This window comes from Ambystoma mexicanum, chromosome 3q (assembly GCF_040938575.1).
Source record: "Ambystoma mexicanum isolate Mex_15411 chromosome 3q, UKY_AmexF1_1, whole genome shotgun sequence".
Taxonomy (NCBI): domain Eukaryota; kingdom Metazoa; phylum Chordata; class Amphibia; order Caudata; family Ambystomatidae; genus Ambystoma; species Ambystoma mexicanum.
Window position 1 is genome coordinate 206,384,800 of NC_090926.1, and position 13,473 is coordinate 206,398,272.

The 13,473-nt window shown below is 49.8% G+C and overlaps 1 protein-coding gene across 2 annotated transcripts in view; it reads left to right on the forward strand.

Moving 5' to 3' along the window:
• The window catches only part of LRP1 (LDL receptor related protein 1), a 1,300,039-nt gene that overhangs the window by 339,086 nt on the left and 947,480 nt on the right, over positions 1-13,473 (forward strand). The window lies entirely within an intron of this gene.

The following is a 13,473-nucleotide window of genomic DNA, read 5'->3' on the forward strand; positions in this document are numbered from 1 at the left end:
TTGTGGAGAGGCTCTGTGGTGTCCTGTTGAGTGGTAGGCAAGGTAGAAGTTCTTCAAAGGTGTGATGAAAGGACGTCTGGCACGGCAAGGCTTACACCACATGGGTTTATGGGATGAAGGCCCCTGCACTTAAAGTGCTCAGGCAGTTTTGCACCACGAAAGTTGAGCTAGGAAGTGCTGCAGTGACCGAGAATGATCCATCCTGGTGCAGGACTCGGATAGAAAGCAGCTTGTTTTGTCATGCACGTTTGTTCCAGCTCTTTGGCCACAGTGCCCGGGACGTCATTTGCGGGTCCCCCAGGGTCGCAGGTGTGCCCCCCCTCCCCCTCCACTGAGGTCTCCCTTGCTACCCCAAAAAAACACTTTAAAAAATGTTTAACTTTTTTTAAATGGAATCTCCTGGGATGTGGCCAGCACCATGTGGCTCTTTGTTTCGGAAGTGCCTGACTTTCTTGTTCAGGCTTCTTTTTAAAAAACAGGTGCTTCCCCAAGTGTAACACTTTGAGTAGAAGGAATAGGAATGACACATACTTTGTTTTTTTGGAATTCTATATAATAATTGCTAGGCTCATTAAAGGTTTATTTCAGGCGCACTTCATTGGGTGGGGGTCACTGATTAAGTCTGTCTTAAACGCCTCAAATTCACAATGCAGACAACTTCCAAAAAGCATTTAGAGTAGAATAAGCATCCGTTTCGGACTGTGTATTTTGCTTTTCGCAAGTTACAGTTAAAGCCTGTTTTTTTTTCTGCTTTTGTCTGTTACGATCATCACAAGACATTCCCTCTCGGTGTACTCTGACACTGGACAAAATCCTTGTGCCTAAAAGCTTGGGTACAGTGTAGAAATGTTTGACCATAGCACATCAAGTGGCCCTTGATTTCATTGTGCCACACAATGAATGCCGTGTTGTAATGTGTATCTTGCCTATCCTCATGGCATGCTGTTCAGGATGTTTATTTGCATGTATGAGGCAACGAGTGCCCAGAGTACGGGATGCTGTCTGAGTGCACTGCTTTCCCTGCGCTACTCTAAAATCTTTAATACACAGTTATGAACCCTCCCAATGGTATGTATTTTGCCAACCTCTAAAGCCTGAAAAGTAGACCCATGCAGGCCTGACATGTGGCCAACTTTGCATCAGACCTGCAGATGAACTGACCTGCTGTTAAATCTCAGTTACCAGTTTAATGGTATTCACTACAGAGTGTAATTTGCTTTCTGACTTTGTATATTCAGACATGTAATTGCACAATTTACTATAGCCTGTAAGATAGCTAAGGGAGTTGAGCGCTCCGTGCTGCGATGTGTGAATCCCAGCAAGGCCAACTTAGCCTTTCATCTTTCTGAAGTCGATACATGAGTACCAACACAGGTTGGGATATATTGTATGTATATTTGTTGTATATGAAGATCCTAAGTGTAAGTGCTATATAATAACACATCATTATCATTTGGCCTTGGATGTCTGCTTGCATTCACAGTAATTTGGTTATATGGCCCTATACACACTGATATTAATGATACATATGGTGATCCATTCTTGTATAATATATGTATATATCACATTAGTGATATTGTAACCATATTTTACATAGTGTATTTAGGAACAATACTTTGTGATGCCACTTCCTGTTTTGTCAAGGGGTGAAAGGTCATGGACCATCACTTCCCGTGATGTCACTTCACGGTGGGTGTCGAATGACATCACTTCTTGTGATGTCATCAGAGGTCTAGGGCCGTGTGATGTCACTTCCGCTACCCCTGGTGTATTGGTGAAATGATGTCCCTGGCCCAGTATGACGGCTCCTCTGGCTCGCGTGAGCTTTGTGTACACTGGCTAAACTATAGGCTAAGATAACAGAAGCACAACAGAGTTGCAACAGAGAATGGCCTGTTGCCGAGTGGCAGGGCCGACAACCTTCCATATTGGCCCTTTGGCCCATATCCCTGGCTTCCCATAAACCACAAGGTTTTGCCTGGATGTAGCTTATCTCGTGGACCCAGAATGGCTTGTTTTTCTTGGCAAAGGGCTTACTACACGTCTCCCGAACCTTGATTTCTTGCATATGTGAAAGGCCTTTTTGAAAGGTATTGGATCTGCGCAGAAAGGCCAGATTGCGAGGAACAGTGCTGGTGGAGTTTTGAAGTCTGTGATGTTCAGAATCATGGAGGCCCTGTGGGCACTCATTGATGTAAAAACGGATGCTCTCTTGAAAGTACTCATTTCGTTATTTTAAATCCGATACATCTTCATTTGTTGTCAGTCGGTGAGCTAAACAAAAAAGGGCGTGATGATCAAATCTTTGTTTTTTTCAATAGTTTTCTCATTTCCGTTTCAGATGGTCTCTAACTTTTTTTTCTTCTCCAACAATATTAAGTGGTGGTTGTCACAGAGAGACTGCAAATTGTAGAACTCACGGGGGTCCCCCTTCTCCTGCACCATGGAGCCCCTCTGCCTACGTTTCACCTCGTGATTGAAATGTTGGCTATCAAATAAAGGGATCTGACTTGTAACCCCAGCTTCTCCTCCTTATAAACGTGCCATCCGATCACTCGGCTCCTCTCCAGTCAAGTTCCCTTATGTGCAAAAGGTAGGCCGTAGGAGAACCTAGAAACTGTCAACTGTCTAAAAATTAAATGAGTAGGGGGCTGCACCCACTGGAGACATAGGCCCCCCACCTCCTCTTTTGCCCCGTAAGGAAGCACTCCTCAGCCCCCCCTTCTGTTGATTCTGCCTCCCATGTCTTCGCCACTTCCTCGGTTTCCGCTCTTTGAAAGCTGCCATGCTCGTTTCTCCCTGTGAGAATCCCTGTAGCAGGACATACTTTGATCTTCCATTATTCGTGCCGTCTCATTCGCCCTCTCCCCCACCCTGTAACTGAGGAGACGTTTCCCACTTCAGGCTTGGGGAGCTGTCGTAAGATCTTCACGTTTTTACTATATTTGACGTCTGTTTTTTGTTTTTTCTGTTGAGGTTATACACCGAGCCCTCCACCTTTCTGGGAATGTTTGCCTCGCGGGGCTAGGTTTGCTTTTGAGATGCTCCAGGGGGAGACCATATTGTAGGTTAGTTGGGCCAATGGGATTATTGAAGGAAGTTTAGTTTGTTAATAACAGACATACAAATATGTGATCAACAAAGATGTTCTCAGTGGGCGACCATCCTTCTTGGTAACTGAATGGACCAAACGGTTCAAATGGGAACGGAAATGAGTGTTTAGCTAACTTGTGGGCATCCTTTCCCACTGCAGCTGTGGTAACACCAATATTTTTGGAACGTTCTTTTTGCAGAACTGCATGTTTTTGAGAACATTCCATTCATTTTTTGATTCCGTCTCACTGGGTCCCAGCAACCAATGTTTTCATTTGCAGGCTTGATGTGGTTCATGCTGGTCATCTTTAGGCGTTTCATTGTTTACATGAATAAGATCCCCTGTAGGTAGGCTTATCGGACAATCTGTCCCCTCGGACAGAACAGGCCTCGCACCATTTAACCGGAGAGTAGCCTTTTCTGTCTCAGATTTGGATTACTTTACATGAACATTCAGAGTACATTGTGGCCGTTTCTGAATTAGGAATTACCTGGAGATGGGTCGTTGGCTCGAACTATCCAGCAGTTTAGGGTTTGATGTGGTCCCTCCATGTTGCCATTTGTGTCCTGTTGTGCCTTCAGATGTTGGATATGCGCCAACTGCCCTCCTAATTACTGTACAGGAAGTTTTGGTTCTTGGAAAATGAGTGAAATCAAAACTAGCAATGCGTCTTTAAGCACGTGTATCCACATTTTAAATAAAATAAAAAAAATACTGTGGTTCTGTTTCTACAGCTCCATTGTCTTTTAACCTGTGACTGATGAAAGGCTAACTGACTGTCATGTTGGGTAATGTAGTTTGGGGAGGTGGGTGGGATGTCTGGAGCGGGGAGGGAAGTGACGTTGAAGGGGGAAGGGCGATTGACCGATGTTGTAGATGAATAAAGACGTGTTCAACTATCTCTCATCCTCGTGCCTTTTGTCGCTGTGCCCGCCAGGCAGCCTGATCCACAGAGTTCCCGTCCCTGGTGTTCCCAGGACTTAGGGACACTATATTGACGATGAAGGGGCCGACCCACGCGTCGGTGGCACGGATTGCCCGGCGCTGGCCGTACATTGCAATGGAGGGTGCTGAGGCGCAGCAGCAAGCTGGATAGGTCCTGCAGCGAGGTGAACCCTTCAGCATGCGTTCCCAGTGCTGCAGCGGTGAGTGTCTTCAGTCAGGAGGAGGGCCCACAAGTCACCACAAAGCGTGCCTGATAAGACTGCCTCTATCCTGTAGGCCATGTGGGAGCGCTGCTCGTGCCTCACCAGGCGGATGCCATTGTCCCATGAGGGGAGGCCGTGCAGGTGCCACCTCTAGCCCAAAAGTGCCATTTTCACGTGGGGGGGGCCATCCAACACTGACCATATCCCTGTGAGGATTTGGCTTGGGCCAATGTGGTGTAATTATACACAGGGTGCAGGAGACAGCATGCATCGGACCCAGACATCCCAGTGACACCATTGGTACAGACATCACAGGGTGGAAGAATCATTGGCTGTCCAGCTACCAGGGGTGTTTGGTGTCGCAGACACCAGTAACATGAGGCTGGTGTGGGCAAGATGGATTAAGCACTTTGACTTGTACGTGGTGGCCACAGGACTGTCCGACAGCAATGCCCATTAAAACAGGTGGAAGGCCTGCTACAAGGGATATTATAGACTAGTTGCCAGCCGACTCAATTGACACCATTAAAGGGTTGAAGGATGCGCCGGCTGTGTATTTTACACTACATACTAATGTCGATTATGAGAGGCATCTTTTTCACAGCACGAAACAGCTGAAGGGTGAGCCTGGACGCTTTTGCGCATTAAGATGAAACACTACAATTTCAACTACTCAAATACAGAGGCGCTGAGATCACAAATCATAGCGGGATGCGAATTGCAAAGTTTTAGGAGGAAGCTATTGCAAAGTCCAGGACACTGGATCAGATTTTTTATGTTAGCGAGAGCCGAGTTTGCCGTTGAGACTCAAGTAGGGTCATTTATCACCCCAAAAGGGTCACTCGCACACACTAAAGCCATTCAGACTACAAGCGGTGCAGAGGTCCCACGGAGAGCAATTCTACTTTAAATGTGGCTACGAATATCAACATGAGGTCACGTGCCTGCCACTGGGCAGCGCTGCTCCGCATGTGGAGAGAACCACTAAGTCAGTGTGTCACAAAGCCAAAGAGCTGGGAAAAAGTGGAGGAAAAGGGGCCATCAGTAGGCCCCGGATGAGGACCACGGCAACCGCAGCACAGTGTCCCAAATCGTAGTCCAAATACATGGGGTAACAGAAGGACAGCTCTAGCAAGAATCAAGTGACGAAAAAACCAAGAAGGGAGGGCAGGGAGAGGAGACGTTACCAAATGGTCTCTTTGAGACCAGAGCGTCGCTCCAGACGACATGTCCGATACGATACCTGTTTGAACAATCTGTTGAAAACTGAGCCGAGTTCCTCTGAAGGGGGACAGAGGAAAAAGGGATAGCTACATACACTGGGCAACAAAATTGCAACTGAACATAGTCCCACCTTACTGATGAGCCTAAATGAACGACCAACAGAATTCCTCTTGGATACTGGTGCCATCGTAATGTTGTTGAACAGATCTACAAGGCTCTACCACAGCCACCCAGAAACCCTGTTAAAGTGTTTGGGACAATTCGAAGTGGAAGTGCAGCTACAAGACACAGGAAAAGGCCATACCAGTTAATGTAATATCCACCCCCAACAGAATGCGGCTGTACACATGGGTCTCAAACACTTTTTATACAAGATGATGGTCCACAAGTACACTGACACCGTTGACAAGATCAGTCCACGATCCCCATCACTATTCAAAGGTATAAGAAAACTGTGCAACCGACAGATCAAACTCCACATTGATGAGGATGTTCCGCCGGTGATGTAGCATTACAGAGACATCCTCATCAACATTCAGTGCCAAGTCGAGGAAGAACTCCATAAATTGCCTGAGCAGAACATCGAACCGGCAGTGGGCCCCACATCCTGGGTGTGCCCTATTGCGCCCGTTCCTAAAAGGTGCTCAGATGCCATTTGTTTGTGCGTGGACATGAGGAGACCAAATCAAGCCATCGAGACATTTTGCCCCACGCATTAAGGATTTGGTCCACCTCCTCTACCCGGCCAAGATATTCTCAAAACTTGACTTGAACAAGGCTATCACCAACTGGTTTTGAGCCCTCAGAGTAGATGCATCACAACCTTTGTAACACACCTGGGGTTGTAGAGATACAAGACACTTATTTTGGAGTATCTTCAGCAGCTGAGATGTTTGAAGCTGATAACCACAACATAAAACACATTCCAAACTCTATAAGTTACAGTGAGGACATTTTAGTGTTCTGCACCGACATGGAGAAGCATGATGATACACTAACCAGAGTATTTATGGCCTTCGAAGTGCCTAACCTCACTTTAAACAAGGAAAAGTGTGAATTTCAAAAAGGGACTCTTCAGTTCTTTGGACATATATTCTCTGAAAGTGGCATGACTCCAGATCCTGACAGTCACGGCACTCAATGTGACTGCACCCCAAACAAATGTCTCGGAACTCTGGTAATTCTTGGGGCTCGCAAGCTACTGCACGCGATACATTAAGGACTTTGCAACCATCAGCCAACCGCTTAGGGCCCTCACCAAACACACCACGTTCAAATGTTCGAGTGCCAACAGGCATTAATGTCCATCCAAAATCGCACAGGCAGAAGACATGCATATTTTGACACGGATAGGGAGTCGGAGCTGACCCTGGGTGCGAGTCTGGTAGGCGTACCAGTGAATCTGCCCCAAAATGACAATAAAATTCCACCCAGAGGCATGTCATCTCGTATGCCAGCAGGCGCTTGACCAAGACTGAGCAGGCGTATTCATAGGCCGAGAAGGAGAGTCTGGCGGTCGTCTGGGCCTGCAAGCATGTCCTCGATCATAACTGACCATCAAGCTCTACTCTTCCTGAATGGCAACCCACAGGCAGAAATGCTGCCTCACATTGCCAGGTGGGGCCTGAGGCTACAGGACTATGCGTTCAATATCGTTCACCGGCTGGGGAAGGAAGAGAACTTCTCGTCAAGGCATCCAAGACCGGAGACAGTCCGGAGCCCTCGTGGTGGATCAGTACATTAGGTACCTGATTCAGCAGGCAATCCCACAAGACATCGGTTCCATAATACTCGCACAAGATGCTGAGAGTGACACAGCATGTCAGATAGTCATTGAGGGTCTGAAATTGGGCAGGTGAAGGAGAGCCAAAGAAAGGAGTCACTTTGAGTCTGAGAAAGGAAAGAAAGATCTAGAGAGCATGTTACACGTGACAGATGAACTGTCATCTAAGAAGAACATCTGCTACTGAAAGGCAACAAAATCATTGTGCCCACATCATTGAGGGGAAAGGTGCTAGAGATAGCACATGAAGGCCACAGGAGAATCGTCTCCACCAAGAGAATGTTGTGACAGAAGGTGAGGTTCCTCAAGCTTAATTTGATGGTGGAGGAATTGCTGCGAGAATGCCCCACATGCTGCCTTATCACACCTAGTAGGGACCCTGAACCGCTTGACATGTCTAAACTTCCAAGTGTAGTATGGCAGGTGGTGCCTGCTGATTTCTTTGCCTCTATCGAAGGGGGAAAGTACGTATTGGTGGTCATGGGTTAGTATTTGCGGTTTCCAGAGGCACAGCTTTTGTCATTCAGAGCAGCACACCACGTCATCTTGGTACTGGACCAAATCTTCATGGCTTATGGCATCCAAAGGCAGGTGAAGACCGACAACTGGCCCGCATTCACGAGACAGGACTTTAAGATCTTCGGTGAGTACATGGGGTTTCAACACCAGAAAATAACCCTACTCTGGCCACAGGCAAATGGCATGATTGAACACTTTATGGCGAATCTCAAACGAACACTGCAGGTTTTGCACCGAACTGGACAGCCCTACAAACAAGTACTACACCAATTATTGCGTGACTATAGGAGCACACGTCACAGCATCACAGGAAAGTGTCCCGCGGAAGTCATGTTCCGAAGAAATATTTGCACAATGCTGCCACACCAGAAGTAGGAGAATCGATATGCAGAGGATGAAGAGATGATAAATGGGGATGAACACAAAAGAGAAGATGAAACAATACGCAGACACCAGAAGACAGGCCATGAATTTCTCACTGGATCTGGGGGATGTTGTAGTGCTCAAACAACCCAGGACCAGCAAGCATCTGGCCACATACCACGAGGATCCGGTGGTCCTCACTGGAAAGAGTCCATGATCACAGCGGAAGGGGATCAAAGGCAAATTACGAGAAACTCATCACATTTCAGAAATTGGATATTGGCCGATCGACCTGACAATACAGCTCTCACGAAAAGGAGTGCAGTTACTCCTCTGACTAGTCCTATCAGGATGATGGCAAGGACTCTGAAGGTGGTTAACTAGGAGACTCGATGCTTGACCTGAACTTTTAGCAAGAGGATGCCAGCAACCTCAAAGAGTGAGAACACGAACTTGAGGATTCATTGGAAAATATTTAATGATAGAGCTGTGTTAATGTTTAATTTGGGGGGATGACATGTTAGTAATTTAGTTCGGGGAGGTGGGTGGGATGTCTCGAGTGGGGAGGGAAGTGACATTGAAGGGGGAAGGGCGGCTGCCCGATTTTGCAGACAAATAAAGGACCGTCTGTCTTCATGCCTTCTGTCTCCGTGCTACGCTCGGCAGCCTGATTCACAGCCTTCCCTTCCCTTGCCGGATCTAGAACATCTGGCCAGAAGCGTGCACTTGGCCACAAAGCCATTAACAGTGCTGCAGTGTCAAAATAGGCTGGAAAGTATAACAGAGGGCCACAGAGAATATAAGCACTTCCGGGGGTCGCTATAACTGCACAGCAATCTTCTCTTCAAGTCCACAGTCCTCTTTTCAGCCCTGCATCCAAAGACTGCTAGGGAGGTGGATATGGTCATTGCGTTTGTGTCGTTGAATCCCAAGTTTAAGTCGCCAAGTAGTATTAGTTGAGTAGATGGTTTGAGGTTGGTAGAGATGAGTTGGGTAAGGTCCTCTTCGAAGGAGGCAGTGGGGCCGGCTGGTCGGTATATAAGATGTATGTTAATTGTGTTATTATGTGAAAATCTAAATGTAACAGACAGGGATTCGCAGTGGGGCATTGGGGTTTTGGAGGAGGCATGAAGTGGGAGAAAGTCTTTGTAGATGAGGGCTACTCCACCACCTTTCCTTTTCTGGCCTGTCACAGTGGAGGATGGCATAGCCAGCAGGGATGGCAATGGAGAGGGTTGGGCCTGCTGAGGCAGAAAGCCAAGTCTCAGTGAGGGCTAGGATGTCTAGATCGTTAGTGGTGATGAGGTTCAGATTTCGTGGGGATGGGTAGTAATGGATCTGGTGTTGAGGAGGGCGCAGCGCAAGGGTAGGCTATGTGGAATGGTGGTGTGGCCATAGGCTGGTGTGTTCTTAGTGTTCTTAGTTCTTTAGAAGTTCAGTTGGCCTTGTTTACTCCAGTAAGTGCAACGTCCATCTAAACTCCTAGGCTGCCTTGTAAGGGCAGTGAGGCCATTACTTTTGCCTTGCTGTTCTCCGACATCACCACACTTGAGTGTTTTGGTTTCTGCTGATGGGCCCATCGGCAGCTACAGCAGATGGTAATTGTATCATGCACCAGGAAATCAAGTCTGGCTATATAACTGTTAAAACAACCTTTCGAGGGGATTGGGTCCTCTGACGTATTCCATATCTATGAGAGTAAACACCACATCTGTGCTGCTTCGGAAAATCTTCAGCATCTGCGTCCTGCGTCGATGACGTCGATACGCTGCCCTTGAGGACCTCCTCCGACGACCGATGTCACTGGATGTTATAAGTAGGACGCACAACGCCCGTAGCCACAGTTCTGTTTTTTCCGCGAACGTGTTAGCTTTGGGAATCTCGGCACGCCTCGACTCTTTGGAGTTTGTGAAATATTTCTTCGTGAAGATGTCTACCTCGTCTTCCACACCGTGTCTGGGCTTTAAGAAGTGCGGGGACTGTGGGTCCAAGGTCTCGGTCACGGACTCGCACAACGCCTGCTTCTGGTGACTCGGGGAGGCCCATGACACGGATGACTGTGTCGGCTGCTAGTCGCTCACGTCGAAAGCCTTGCGGGGGCGCAAGAAGTTATCGGTAGGTAAGGTGTCCAAGCCCTGGAAGTCGTCGGAAGACCAGTGGGTCTCGGTCCAGAGTCGGTCTCGCCACTCCTCTGCCTCTTCGAGGCACTCCTGGAAGCGCCGTCATCGGTCGCCTTCCCCGTCCTCATCCGAGGTCTCTGCCCGTCGGCGGGTCGCTTACCCAAACAAGCATGTGACAATGGATGAATGGGCTTCCTTCGGGAAGAAAATGTTGGCGATTCTCGAATCGCAGGGCACTGGTCCGTCCGCGCCTCCGAGTGGGGTCGGTTGTGATCAGCCGAGAGACACCGCTCGCACGCCTTCGGGCTCGCGTGGTCATCACGATTCGCGGGAAAGGTCCCGCTCGGACAAGGGGAATCGTTGTCGGCATTACTGGTCCAGGTCCCGGGCCTCGACGCGCTCGAGACCGCATGAACCTGAAGTTTTCGAGGAAGACATCGACGCCTGTGGCGCCGAGGTCGTCGACGGACTCTCTCGAGGCTCCGCCTCTGAGGAAGTCGTTGATGCCGTCGGCGCCCAGGATGTCGAAGGACACGCTCGGGGCTCTGCCTTCAAGGCCTGTGTCGACGCCGTTGATGCTGTCGGTGCCGCATCTGTCATCAACGCCGATTCTCCCGGCGCCGATTCACTCGACGCCTTTCGGGGCTGTGTCGATGGGGGTACCCCGTGGCTCGGGGGAACCTCCTAGAAAGGCTCTGGCCAAGGTCAAGCATGGCTTTGGTTCCAGTTCTGTGCCTTCTTACCGCCATCTGGAGTTCATTTCAGAGGTGGACGAGGGCTCTGATGATGGATGATGGATGATGGCATGGTGCCTGACACGGTGCCTGACGAGATTCTCTCGGGCCATAGCCAGTTTGAGGACCTGAGGCAGTCCCTGCATGATGCTAGTGGGCTGGATACCTCTCCAGAGGTGGAGTTTTGTAGGCCTGAGCCTGGCTCTCATGCCGATTCTTCGTACCGGCGCCTTATGTCACGGGTCACCGAGTACTTTGGATGGTCTGCTCCCCCAGGGGAGTTTGTTCAGGATGACCTTACGGATATCTTCAATGTTGGTCCACCAACTGACCCGGTACTGCCGTTTCATATGGCTCTACAGAGGAGGGTGGCGGCGGCTTGGACTGCTCCGGAGAGTCTCCCGGCAGTGAGCAAGTCTTTGCCGCGAAAATACCGCCCAGCCAGTAGTGACCCCTGCTACTTGTCCAAGCACCCTACTCCGGAGAGTTTGGTGGTGCAGGTGGCTACAGCCCCAGCAAAGCAGGCGGCGTACCCTACGATCCCTCCTGATAGGGACGACAAGCGGTTTGACGGCTGGGCGAAGAAAGTGTTTTCTGCAGGGGGTATGGCGCTGCAGGCGCCAACTCCATTTGTGCCTTGTCTCGTTTCACGCACATTCTGTGGAACTGTGTTTCCTTGGCGGCTGAACATATTTCCGAAGGGGATGAACGGGATGGCTTCCTTGCCATGGTTCAGGATGGCAAGGATGCCATGTGTGAGGCCGTTCAGTCGGGTTTGGACATGGCAGATTGCGTCAGCCGGTCCATGGCGGCGAGCATCGTGATACGCAGGTTTGCGTGGTTGCGCAAGTCGGGGTTTGCTCCTGATGTGCAGGCCCGGCTCCTCAACATGCTCTTTGACGGGGAACATCTTTTTGGCAGCAAGGCTGACGAGAGTCTTGAGAGGTTGCAGACCTCAAAAGCTGCAGCGAAGTCGTTGGGCGCTGCAGTTCGACAACCTCCGCCTTTTCGTCCTCGTTGACAGCAATAGAGGGGAGGTTCCTTTCGTTATTACTCATCCTTTGGTAAAGTGAGAGGAGCTGCCAGTCAAAGGGGCCACCGTAGGTATGCCAGATGTGGTAAACAAGGTACTCGAGGTGCCAAGACCGCTCGGGCTGTTGCCTCTTTTCCCTCGGGCAACGCCACAGCCACTTCAGCTCAGTCATGAGGCCATGTCCCACGGTTCGCCGGTTGGGGGAAGGCTGGCACAGCATCTTGCAGAGTGGCGCGTCATTACTTCAGATGTGTGGGTTCTGGAGATCATAACCCATGGCTACTGTCTTCCTTTCCGGCAGAGGTCTCAAGACAATCCACCAGGGAATCACTATTTGAAGAGTCCGGATCCGCTCCTTGCGCAGGAAATTCAATCCCTGCTGGAGAAAGGTGCCATAGAACTGGTGCCTGTAGCGGAGAGGAACAAGGGATGGTATTCCCCTTATTTTTTGATTTCCAAGAAAGACTGGGGATTGAGACCCATCATGGACTTGCGCGGTTTGAACAAACTCCTCAAGAAGGACAAGTTCAAGATGGTTATTCTCTCTCAAGTCCTCCAGGACCTTCAACTTCAGGATTGGTTGGTGTCTCTCGACCTCAAGGACGCTTATTTTCATGTGCCGATCCATCCAAAGCACAAGAAGTACCTGAGGTTTGCGGTTTGCGACTCGCACTTTCAGTTTCGGGTCCTGCCGTTAGGATTGACCTCTGCCCCGAGGGTCTTCACCAAGCTCATGGTAGTGGTGGCAGCGCACCTCAGGAAAGGGGGGAGTCACGTCTACCCCTACCTGGACAATTGGTTGATCAGGGCGCGCTCTCCCGAGCTAGTCCTGGATCATCTGTCAGTCACCTGCCACTCCCTCCACAAGCTGGGCTTCTCCCTCAACTGAAAGAAGTCCCATTTGACACCAACTCGGAGGCTCCGGTACATCGGAGCAGTGCTCGACACGTCCCAGGGGCAGTGTTTTCCTCCCCAGGTGAGGGCTCATCACATTCAGCAGATGGTGCACAAGTTTCAACTTGCCCAGACTCTTCCAGCGTTCGAGTTCTTGAGACTGCTTGGCCTCATGGCATCCTGCATTCTTCTGGTGCGAGAGGCCAGGTTGCGGATGAGATCTTTGCAATGGGCACTCAAGCTCGAGTGGTCTCAGTCCTCCGGCAGGATGTCAGACCCTGTTCAGGTGCCATCTTCCGTCGCCTGGGACCTTCTGTGGTGGGCCGACAAAGGCAATCTGATAAGGGGGGGGGGGCTCCATTTTGGCTGTCCTGTCATTTTGGTGACGATCGTAATGGACGCTTCCCTCACGGGATGGGGAGCTCATGCCAACGAGTTGAGTCAGCGGTCGTTGGTCTCCGTCTGAGTCCAGACTCCATATCAATCTGTTGGAGCGGAGGGCCGTCAGGCTAACCCTGAAGGCTTTTCTGCCGACTGTGCGACTGATCCTGACGGACAACA